Source organism: Phalacrocorax carbo, chromosome 19 (assembly GCF_963921805.1).
Source record: "Phalacrocorax carbo chromosome 19, bPhaCar2.1, whole genome shotgun sequence".
NCBI lineage: Eukaryota > Metazoa > Chordata > Aves > Suliformes > Phalacrocoracidae > Phalacrocorax > Phalacrocorax carbo.
In genome coordinates, this window is record NC_087531.1 from 5,989,622 (window position 1) to 6,001,870 (window position 12,249).

Consider the following 12,249-nt stretch of genomic DNA (forward strand, 5'->3'; position numbering starts at 1 on the left):
TGGACCCCGATCTCCCCATCGATCTCACCATACTCTATGGTTCTACTCACATTTTGGGTGCACTTACTCAGTGCAAAAAGAAAAAGGGGGAGAAGATAAGGGTGTTGGAATGGATATTTACAAGCTTACAGCCGAAGACAACGATTCAAGAAAAGACGGAAGATTTGGCGGAGATAATTAAAAAAGGTCGGTCTCGTATCCTTCAAATAATAGGAGCAGAGCCACATACTATCTACCTGCCAGTAAAGCGAGAGGATCTGGAGTGGTGGCTGAGGAATTCCCCAGCGCTACAATCAAGCTTATTAACAGAAGCAGTAGAAATCAAACTAGAGTCAATAAAAGCTCCTGTTTTTAAATGGATCAGCAATAACAGCTGGATGGAAAGGCCAAAACGCAAAGCAGTACCCATAATAGAAGCAGTGACTGTCTATACGGATGCTGGTAAACGTTCCAGGAGAGCAGCAGCGACATGGCATGAAGATGGTCAATGGAAATGTCAGTTAATACATGCCGAGCCATGTGATTCTTTACAGACGTTGGAGCTAGCTGCTGTAGTATGGACATTTTCCCGCTGGATGACAAAAGCATTGAACGTGGTAACTGACTCTCTTTATGTGGCTGGAATTGTTAACCGTATTGAAGATGCACGTATAAAGGAAGTGCAAAACCAACAGTTGTTCGAGCTCCTAAGACAGCTTCAATCTGCCCTTAAACAACGAACATTGCCATATTGTATTATTCACATACGAAGCCATCAGTGGACGGAAGGCTTGGGGGAGGGAAATGATCGCGCTGACAAGCTCGTCGCCGTTACGGCGCCAGTGAGCGAATTCGCTAAAGCACGAGAATCTCACCAAACCTTTCACCAGAACGCAAGAGGTTTAAAGAAACAATTTCAAGTCACCATGGAAGAAGCCAGGGGAATCGTACGAGCCTGCCCTACTTGCAGCCATCACGGACCAGGCCTAGGGCTAGGAGCTAATCCCAGAGGCCTTCAGGCCAGGGAAATATGGCAAATGGACGTTACGCATGTGCCAGAATTTGGGAGACTAAAATATGTTCATGTCACTATCGATACCTATAGCAAGTTTTTATGGGCAACAGCACAGTCAGGGGAAAGGGCTGTCCATGTTATACGTCATTTAACAGTCTGTTTTGCTGTAATGGGAACTCCAGCACAGATTAAAACAGACAAAGGGCCAGCATACTGTAGTCAGAAGGTTAGGAAATTCTTACAGACATGGGGGGTACGCCATCTCACGGGCATTCCACATTCACCCACAGGGCAAGCAATAATTGAGAGGGCACACCAGACCCTAAAACAGTATCTAAACAAATTTCAAGACGTAAAAGATGTACAAGAACGGCTTGCAAAGGTTTTGTTTGTATTAAATCACTTATGCATATTTGCAGAACACGATAACCCTCCTGCGTGGGTGCATGGAAATGACGATAGGAAAGAGTCAGGACAGGCAGTAATGGTGAAGTATCGAGACCCTTCCACTGGTCTATGGCAAGGGCCCGTAGAAGTCAAATATTTTGGTCGAGGTTACATGTGTGTGCTTACCCCCACAGGTCCGAGGTGGATACCCAGTAAGTGGGTAAAGGCTATGCCTAGTGAACAGAAGGACGAAATCTGCGAAGTGACAGGAGACGGTGAAAACGTATGACTACACCGGTAGAGGTAGACAGGATACGGATAGAATGTCCCCAATGCAATAAGTGCCGACCCTGGGTACTAAGAGAGTGTCATAGCTGTCAACAGCGCAGGTGGGTAAGAGCCCATCGAGCTAGGAGGTGGTGTGACAGTTGTTACTATCACCAATTACAGACACATAAGGTTTTAATCGTCACAGGCCACGAAGTAGAGGGTTCTAGACGATATGAATTGCACACCCTTGACTGGGTCAGACAAGTCAATAGTGCTCCTTTGCTAGTGCTGCGCCAGGAGTGTGCTGTAAAGAACCAGGTACCTGAAATATGGGAAGTAGCCCCAAAGCACTGGGAAAAGACAAAGAAAAAATGTACACGAGAGTACTCCCATTAATTATCGTAAGTATCGTGATAAGAATCACCGAGGGCATATACATACCGCCCCAGCCAAAACAGAATGTATGGGTTACCCTGGCAAATCTAACAGGCCAAGATTCTATCTGCCTATCATTGTCATCGCCAGGAAATCCCCTCTCCACCTGTTTGGTTGGAGTGCCAGTTGATAATTGGACGCTAGTGATACCACAAAATACACCACACTTAGGAAGCCTTTGCGATACTCCCCAGAATTGTGTGAATAATTGGGACAGATGGGCAGTCCATCGCCCTCAAACTAATTTTGAGCCACAAGAGCTTGAGCTATTGGGTTCTTTGTCAATGGATGCTTGTTTATACTTCCATTATACGGGACAAAACCAGTCCCTTTCTTGGTCTGTGAATGCCACCCTAAGTATATATAAAAATGCTACTGCTTGGTGTAACTATACCTCTGTTAATATATCGCGCTCTAACAATATGCCTATTGCGCTACCTACAGGTTTGTTTTTAATTTGTGGAGATCGAGCTTGGCCTGGCATCCCATCACATATAAAGGGAGGGCCTTGCTCTATAGGTCGCCTAACGTTTTTTACCCCTAACACTTCAATGATTTATCAACATTATAGAAAGATGAGAAGCAAAAGGAGCACTCATAAGTTTGAGGATAACTGTGACTCTACAGCTGAATTTTGGAATCCTACAAAAATTCTAGCTGTTTCCTTCTTAGCTCCTGGAGTTGGTGTTGCTCAAAGCCTCACGACATTAAACAAGCTGGGGTGTTGGCTAGCTAAGCAAACAAATGCCACATCAAAGGCATTATCTGGTTTATTACTAGATGTAGGCTCTGTAAGACACGCTACGCTGCAAAACCGCGCAGCCATAGATTTTTTGCTTTTAGCCCAAGGACATGGATGTGCTGAATTTGAAGGGATGTGTTGCATGAATCTATCAGATCACTCGGAATCAATACATGCAAGTATTGAGAGCTTAAAAAGGAGGGTCTCAGAACTTAGGGAGGATGATCCATGGCATTGGTTTAACAGCTTGTTTAATGGATGGGGCATTGGCAATTGGATCAAGAGTATTTTGCAGATGGGATTAATGATATTTGTAATGTTTATCATTATATTAATGTGTGTCCCTTGTATATCGCAATGTATGCAACGAATGATGGAAAGAAGTATGAATGCCGTGTTCCTTTCCCAAGGAACAAAAGAAAAAGGGGGATATGTGGGGAACGATAGGATTGAATCAGTATGTGTGTTTCAAGATAAGTTGTTTGAGATAGAAAGCGGGCTGGAGGATTATGGGTATGCGATGGAATTAGCTTGACTACAGACCCGCCGCACAGACCCGCTGATGGAAAATTACAGAGAATCTGCAAGTCACTAAAAAGGAGGAAGTAAGGCGGAAGACATTTCTACTTTAAGAACAAACGATAAAACAAGAATAAGGAACTTCAGGACTAGACTGCTTGCTAAGGAAGAATCGTAACCCGTGACATTAACTAAGCAGTTATTGAAGCTTGTTTACAAGAGCATATAAAAGCGCAGTGACTTAAAAATAAAGTTGAAGCTTGCTCTATCACTCACATTGAGTTGGCCGCTTGCTTTCCTCGCTCGCCGCACTGATCATAGTATTCATCACTCACTTCCGGTAGATATGAATCACGGGTGTCTCTGTTAAGATCAGTCAGGCCATCAGCACTTCTGCTCCTCTGTCTGGAGAATTGCTTATGGGAAACCGGGGCAGCAGCTCTCCTGGAGAAACTTCCCTGAGTAATTGTTCTCCCTTGCAGCTCACGTACCCGCGCCTCTAAGGCTGAAGTAGGTTTTCCATCCCACTTCTTCATGTCCTCTCCGTGATCACGCAGGTAAAACCACAGGGTGCCCCGTCGTGTGTATCCCTTCTCTTGAGCCAAGGGACGATTACTCCTAATGGCTGAGATACTGGTCCGTACTGGTGGGGAGTAGGACATATCTTCTTTGAGTTGTTGGACCTCTCGGGACAGTTTCTCAACAGCAGAGACGAGCGAGGAAGAGAGATTCGCTTCATATTCCCGGAGTCTATCAATCAACTCAGCCACCGTTGGTGTCTCGTCATCTTTCCAGGACATCACTGCCAATGAGTTTGCATACGAGGATGATGCGCTCCGTACAAACTTCCGCCACATGGGTCGTGTGCACTCAGCTTCATCTGGATCTTTGGAGGACCGTTGATCGTCCAGGTCACCATAAACCACCTCAAGCACGGCTAATTCCCTTAGATGCTGAATGCCTTTCTCCATGGTCGTCCATTTTCCTAGGCGAAATACAATATCTTCTTTGAAGGGATACCTCTCTCTCACCGCGGCCAGGAGCCGCCTCCAGAGGCTGAGGGCTTGTGTTCCTTTTCCAATTGCTTTATCAATGCCCCCTTCCCTAGAGAGGGATCCCAGTTGTTTGGCTTCCTTCCCCTCTAATTCCAAACTACTGGCCCCATTATCCCAGCATCGGAGCAGCCAGGTGATAACGTGCTCACCTGAATGACGCCCGAAATCTTTCCGTATATCCCACAACTCACTCAAGGATAGAGATCGGGTAGTTTCCGTTTCTTGTACACATGGTTCCTCCTCCTCCTCCTCTTCTCGTGATGGCCCTGGTTCATCGTAATCTCTTTCTAAACGAGTTGACCTTCTCTTCCATGATTTCTTCTTGCGTATACGGGCGACTGATACTGGCACAGGTTGGTCCTCTAGTTTAGCTGCAACGCTTGGCACTGGGGTTTGAGTAGCTGCAGTGCCTGTCATGGGGGTTTGAGTGGCCGCCGTGCTCGTCACCGGGGTTGGAGCAGCTGCAGTATCTGTCGTGGCGTGTTGGGTGGCCACAGTGCTCGTCGCTGGGGTTGGAGTAGCTGCAGTGTCTGTCGCGACGGGTTGGGTGGCCGCAGTGCTTGTCACCGGGGTTGGAGTAGCTGCATTCTCTGTCGCGGCGGGTTGGGTGGCCGCAGTGTTTGTCACCGGGGTTGGAGTAACTGCAGCCTCTGTCGCGGCGGGTTGGGTGGCCGCAATGCTTGTCACTGGGGTTGGAGTAGCTGCAGTCTCTGTCGCGGCGGTTTGGGTGGCCGCAGTGCTTGTCGCTGGGGTTGGAGTAGCTCCCTTCTCTTTCCCTTGGGGGTACTGAATAGTGTTAAATAGGGCTCGATAGGCATAAGCCAGACCCCAGCACATGGCAGTGATCTGTATGTCTCTGGAATTGCCAGGGTGACAACATATTTCCTCCAAATGTTCTACTAATTTTCCAGGATTCTGCACTTGTTCAGGGGTGAAGTCCCACACCACAGGGGGTGCCCACCGTCTTAGGCATTTGCCCATACTTTCCCACATACCCTGCCACGCATAGCTATCAAGCCTTGGGACAGATCTCTGGATTATATTCTTAACTTGCTTACTAACCTTAGACAGATCTGATACCACTTGCCAAAGCAATATCAACAGATGTATCTTAACTACCCAAGGATGTTCAAGATACTGAAAAGTTGTTGTAATGAGGGAGGAGACATTACATAAGATATTAGCTACGGTGCCATTCTGCATTTCCTCCATAAAAAACTCCTCAGAGGAGGAGGTATAATTGCTAATTGCCTCCATGAGGTGGTAGCTGTAGTACAGTAACGGCTTCCATGGAAAACCTAAATAACTGATAACAGCCAAGGCCAGTGTTTTAATAACAAGTCTCCTAGGCAAAATATCTCTAATCACTGCAGAGCACAGCCAACTGACAGAACCAACAGCAAGTTTTAACACGTACTTTACAATCAGCATGGTAAAGACTGGACAAACTAATACTGCGAGCAGATTAATCAATGCTGTGACCAGCAACTGTTATTATCTCAAACCCTTCTCGCCCCACGTTGGGCGCCAAAAATAGACTGTCGTGGTTCAGCCTCAGCTGGCAACTGAACACCACACAGCCACTCGCTCACTCCCCCCACCCCTGTGGGATGGGGAAGAGAATCGGACGAGCAAAAGAACTTGTGGGTTGAGATAAGCACAGTTTAATAACTACAATAGAATGATGATGATAAATGATTATGATAATAATGACAGTAATGTTAATATAATAAAAGAGAAAAGGAAGGAAAGGGAAAACAGGGAACAAAAACGCAGAAACACGAACGATACAACCGCTCACCACCCGCCGACCGACGCTGCCCGTCCCCGAGCCGCGATTGCTCCCCCCCTCCCCCGGCCAGCCCCTCCCAGGTAACATACTGGGCATGACGTTACATGATATGGAATATCCCTTTGGTCAGTTTGAATCCGCTCTCTTAGCTGTGCCCCCTCCCCTCCCGGCTTCTTGTGCACCCAGCAGAGCATGGGAGGCTAGACATGTCCTTGACTAGTACAAGCGCTGCCCAGCAACAGCCTAAACATCTGTGTGTTATCTCAACAGGTTTTTTTTTCCATGCTAATTTCAAAGCACAGCACTATACCAGCTAGAGTGAAGAAAATTAACTCTATCCCAGCTGAAACCATGACACACGTAAATCATGTGCTGAGGGGCAGGGAAGAGCCATATTGAAACTCAGGGTAGTTTTTATGTGGAAAGAAAGAAATGCCTTTCCAAACTTGAAAACCTCCCTGATGGAAATGCTGAAGTGAAGCCCCAGGCTAGGGAGGGTTTTCTCTCAAGCAGACCGAGGAGTATTTCTGCAAAGCAGAACAGTTTCCATGGCAGATGGCAGGCGACATACACCTTGGAGCAGCGGCCAGCCTCGAGGTGGCCATGTGCTGTGACGCAGAGCGCTGGGACACAGATGGAGGGGGATGTTGAACGGCAGGAGAGCACCTGAAAGAGCCTTGGGCTCCTTGGCACAGGGGACTATGGGGGCAGGGCTTGGCACATATTTTTAGTAGATGTCTTGCATGCAGAGAGGGCCAGTTCACCCAAATTTGGGCTATTTACCCTTGTAGGAGTAATCCCTGCTAATGTCTCCTGCTGCTGCAGCCTCTCCAGATGTGGCCAGGGAGCATTTTTGGGAGCACCCACTCGGCAAAACGGCTGAAAGAAATCCTCAGTTCCCTCCTGCCAACCTCCCAAGCCTGATTCCCTTTGCTTCCAAGTCCTGGAGTCATTTAACACCTGGTAAAGAGACAAGTCCTGTAGGTTTTTGGGCTCTTTTAACTGGGGAATGGCAGCACCAGGGTTATTGGCTCTCTCCTTTTGTGCTTGAGCCTGGGGTTATTATGGCAGGTCAAGGCCAGCCACACTCATCAGCCTCATCCCTGTCCTGAGTCCAAGGGCTATTTGGGGACCTGGGCAAGCTTTGGGGAGAGCAGCAGGGGTCTTGCTGACCCCGAGGCCAGCTAGCTTTCAAGGCTACAGGAGCAAAGGCAAAATAAAGATGCAGGGGACAGAGTTATGAATGTTGACCTCACTCTCATCACCCAGATTGTGCTGCAGCCTTCAAGAGGGTGAAGAAAATATGGATTTTAGTTCCACTGAAGCATTCAGGGCTGGGAAGACCATGGGGTGTTAGGAGCTTGCACCCAGCCAGGCTTAAGCCATGGTCCTTGAGGAGGGGATGTGGGGTTGGCAGAACAAAAATATTGCATTAAACCTTCCCCTCCTCTAAGCAGTAGCTTGGTGCTGCCATGGCCTGGGGAAGGGATGTCTGTGGGGAACATGGAGCCACACACAGGCTGATTTAGTTAGGGGATGGGAAAGCTGATACCGCACTTGGGAAACTCCAAGCGGGGGACTTCATTGAGGGAAACATCTGGATGGCTGCGCTGTGGGGGCCCGGGGCTGGGAGACCATGCTGAGAAGTCACGGGCCGGCTTTTCCTGAAACACCGGTGCTGGGGTTTGCAGCTTCCTTGCTGAAGTGGGTCCCCCCCCACACCCAGCTGAAGATACCAGCATGAGGGGCTGCTTCAGTCCCTTGCAGTGAAGATGTGAAAACACCCCATTTGCCCCCAAACCTCTCGCCTTTTTACCCAAAGGTGGTGGGAGGAAGGCTGAAGTGTTCCCAGATGATGCTTTTGGGCAGAGATGGTCAAAAAAGCAGAGAGGGGAGAGCTTTAGAGGGGTATTTCTCCAAAAGGTGAGACAGGCACTGCTCCTCATGGGAAACCAAGTAGATAATAATGTTGAAAATTGAGTTTATGGAGCAGTGTCTGACTTCTGCTCTGCAGAGGCACCAGAGCCAGAGGGGAGCCAAGAGGAGAGGCAGAGCTTGGGAGAAACACAAACCCTCACCAAGCCTGGCTCAGCAGAGCTTTGCATTTGGGGAAGGGAAAAGAAAAGGCTCAGATACACCAAAATCCTGAAAACAGCAGCTGGAGCCTTACAAGCTCCAGAGTTCCATCATTGCTGCATTTGTCCTTTTGGGTGTGTGAAGGTGCCTCAAACAATCCTGTGAAGTCAAGTATTTCCAGCTTCCCTGAGCCTACGGGAGGATACCCACTGTGCTTTGGAAACCTGCTCCTTGTTTTGTCTGGTGAGGCTGGGAGGGGGAACACAGAACTATCAAGACACTGTTTTCTCCATGGCTGTCCAGCACCACCGAGCTCCCTCCTTCTCTCTGGCAAAACCCCAGCAGCAGCTGAAGCAACGAATATTGTTGTTCCCAGGCTTCACATTTTCAGTAGTACTACCAGAGATACTGGGAGAGACATCCCTATATGTATGGGTTTGGGTTTTTCTTTTTTAAGACTTGCAAATTCCACACTCTTGTCGTCACTTTTATTTCATGTTTTCCAGTTTGAAGTTGGGCTGGGCTTAGTGTTCCAAGGTTTTTCTTACTGGGAATTAATTTTGAGAAGCTCGAAATGAGCAGTGGGGTTGAGCATGCTTGGCATCCCATTTCCTGCCTGTTACTTTTTCCATTTAAAAATGAATAAATGAATACAGAACGTCAATTGAGAGCTGGGTTTTTTAAGCTGGGGCTATAAAGCAAGCACCAGCCAGTGAAAAACTCCCACTTACACTATGAAAGTTGGCAACACACACCTCATCTCCAAAAAATTGCACCCAAAATCATCCCCGGCCCCAGCCCCACAGCACGTCCTGGCTTCATGCTGTTACCTACAACTGTTGTTTTCTTTCTTTTTTTTTTTTGCGCTCTTGGAGGAGTCAGATTTTCCAAGCAGCCCTCTCCAATTTGGTTATTAAAACTTCAGTTTGTCCTTTTTTTTTTTGGACAGGCTGGCAGCTGGATTGCAGCTTTTCTTAGTTTCTGGAGTGCACGCGTACACACATGCATGTGCACATGCGAAGATTTATGAGTCTCAAAAGATGCTTCATAAAATATTTATGAAGTGGAGCTTTGAGCATGAATGTTTGACTCGGCCACAAGCCATCCACGGCTGTCAGGCCTCTGGGTGGCATGGGGGGGAATATAAACAGACCTTTTTTTCCATTCCCAAAAGACCACTATAAACCTTTGTGGTTCAAAAGCATTTCAGCTCCATTTTTTTTTATTCCCCTCGTTGTTCCCCGCTGGCTGGTGCCAAGCCTGGCAGAGCAGGGGGCGGCTCACTGCCTTCGCTCAAGATGGGCTGTTTTGCAAATACATGCAGGAACTTGTACCCACTCTCCCCATGGGCACTGAATTGTTTCAGCTTATTTTTAAGTGGAAAAAAAAAAATATTTTTTTCTGGACAGACTGGGATGGGGGTAGTGCTTTCAAAGGACACAGATGCAGGTATTTCCCTGCATCAGGGACACTGATGCTCTGAACCTTAAATGCCATAATGCATATTAAAAAGGGGCAATGTGTCTTAAGATGGGGTAATATGTGTTAATTCGGGGTAATGTGTGTGTTAAATAAGGGGTTAATGTGTATTAACTGGGGCTAAGGTGTGGTGACTGGGGGTAGCACACGCTAAATGGGGGCAATGCACGTTTAGAGTCAGCGTCCGTTAAATGGGGGTAATGTGTGCTAAAATGGGGCTAAAATGTTAAATAAATGTAACTATAGGTTAAAATAGACATGCTTTTGTCCTCTGCGGAGCTACTGGAAACCAGTAGCAGGGAGAAGGAGCTGGGGTGGGTCGGGCGTGTGTGCAGCAGCAGTGTTGGTGCCAACACTTCCACTTACCACAGCTTTGAAATGTGTTTGTATCCTGAACTTGGCTGGGCTTTCAAATTGCAACATTTCACCCAAAACAACATATTAACCACCGTAATCTTCCTAATAAGACCCCAGCCAATGCCTGCTGCTGCCTTTGAGATGTGTTCCCTATAAAATAAAATACGTTTCTAACCTCAGCACTGCTTCCAGATGAGCAACTGAAGCTTTTTTTCTGGCTGACCTTATCAAAACCTTGCGTTTTCTTTTTATTTTCTTTTTAAAAAAATATGTGTTTGCCAGAATTGGCACATCTTTGAGCCAACCCAATCGGAAGCACCTCTACAAGAAGAGGGCAAAGATGATTATTTCTGTGGCTAAACCAGCCCAGACCCAGGTCTTGGTAATGTCACAAATCATTGGTTTGCATAAATGGAGCTTTGCAGCAGATGAAAATGAAAGAAATGGGATTCTTTGCAGATGTGCATGGAGGTTTCTGCAGGAAACTGGAAAATAAAGCCAAGCTCCCACCATCCTTTGGCCCTCTTTGCTCTCCCAAAAGAAAAGCCAAATTTCCTGTTTCCCTGGACATCCCCATCCCCAGGCTGGGGACGTAACATCGCTCTGCCATCGCTTACCCATAGGCAGCAGTGAAAGACGATAACCAGAGCGAAATCAATATAATCCTCCTTTTATTTTCACTTTGTTGTGAGTATGTAACAGCATCACACCCGAGTTTATGGTTTTTTTTAAAAAAATAATATCATACTGCATTTTTCCCCCCCAACATTCAGAATAAATGGTAAAAATGTAATAAATGTAAACTGCACTTGGCACCATTTGGCTCAATAAATAAAATTTAAAAAAAAAAGAGAGAGATGGCACACTATGGTATCTAAATAAATAACTTAAGTTACTTCGAATAAATAGAGAATATCTAAAATATAGATGCATTGCATCAGCTTCTGCAGATGGTCAGTCAGACCTGACAATACCAGAAGGGAAATGGGTTTATCTGGATGGCGCTGAGTGGAGCTGCAGGCTGTACCATGCGCTCCCACTGCTGGTGGTGAAACAAGTCTCCCTTTTTTCCTTTTTTTTTTTTCTCCCCTCCTCTTGGGCCTCAAGTTTGAGGCTACGCCTTGTTAAACCAAGAATGAAAACATGTGGTAGGCCTATTTATGAAGGGAAGAAGGCTGAGGTTTGAATACCACTGAAAAATAATTTGTGTTGATACATTGGGAAAGTGATTTCTTCCCAGCAAGTTTCTAGACCTGTTTAAATAAGGAATGCTTCCTTTGCCAGTGCTTTCATCCAGTGGAAACAATGCTGTTAGACCCATTTCCCCCTCGCAGATACCAAATCAGGAGTGGGACCATGTCAGCAAATGAGATCCCAACCAATGCGAGTGACGGGTGGATCTGAGCCAGAGCCGTGGTGCTTCGGTCACCTCCTGCGCCAGCCAGCGTTACACAAACACAGGCGCATACGTATATAGATGTGTATAGTAAAACACAATGAAACATCCCATAACTCATTGTCGGAGAGTCGGGATAACATAACACTCATATTTTGTGCTGTCACAACCACCAGAACAGTTTTAAACATCTCCTCGTGTTTCCAAACCTCCTGATTTTTCAAACACTGTGAAAACACCCTCATCTCCTGGGGAGAGATGCCGCTGCAAACAGCAGAGCTGCAGCAACAGATAGGCAAGCTGCAAAAAGCCCCAACCTCAAAACACCCCCCCCAACAGATGTTGCACGCTCTTTATTATTATTAACAATAAATAACGCATGGGCTGATGAGGAAGGAGCCAGATGAAATTTTGCTGTAGCTTTGAGTAGGGAATTTTCCATCCTTTTTTGCCCTTTCTGCATTGTAGACATTCTTCTGGACAGCTCCAGCTCCTATTACAGCAGAGAGGGCTGCAGAAATGGAAAGCATTAAGGAAATATCAGCCTTTCTATTGGAACCACATTTTCATGCCCAGGCGGCAGTGAAGCGGCACAGGACAGCATGGGTTGAGCAACGCTCCTGCAGCGGAGCTGAAAGAGCTTCATGCAGAAGACAGGCCCTGAGTGAGATGCATGAAAGAAGACATGCAAGCAAAAGCCATCCTTTGGCCATGGCCGTGATGCCACAGCTAACCCCGAGACCTGGT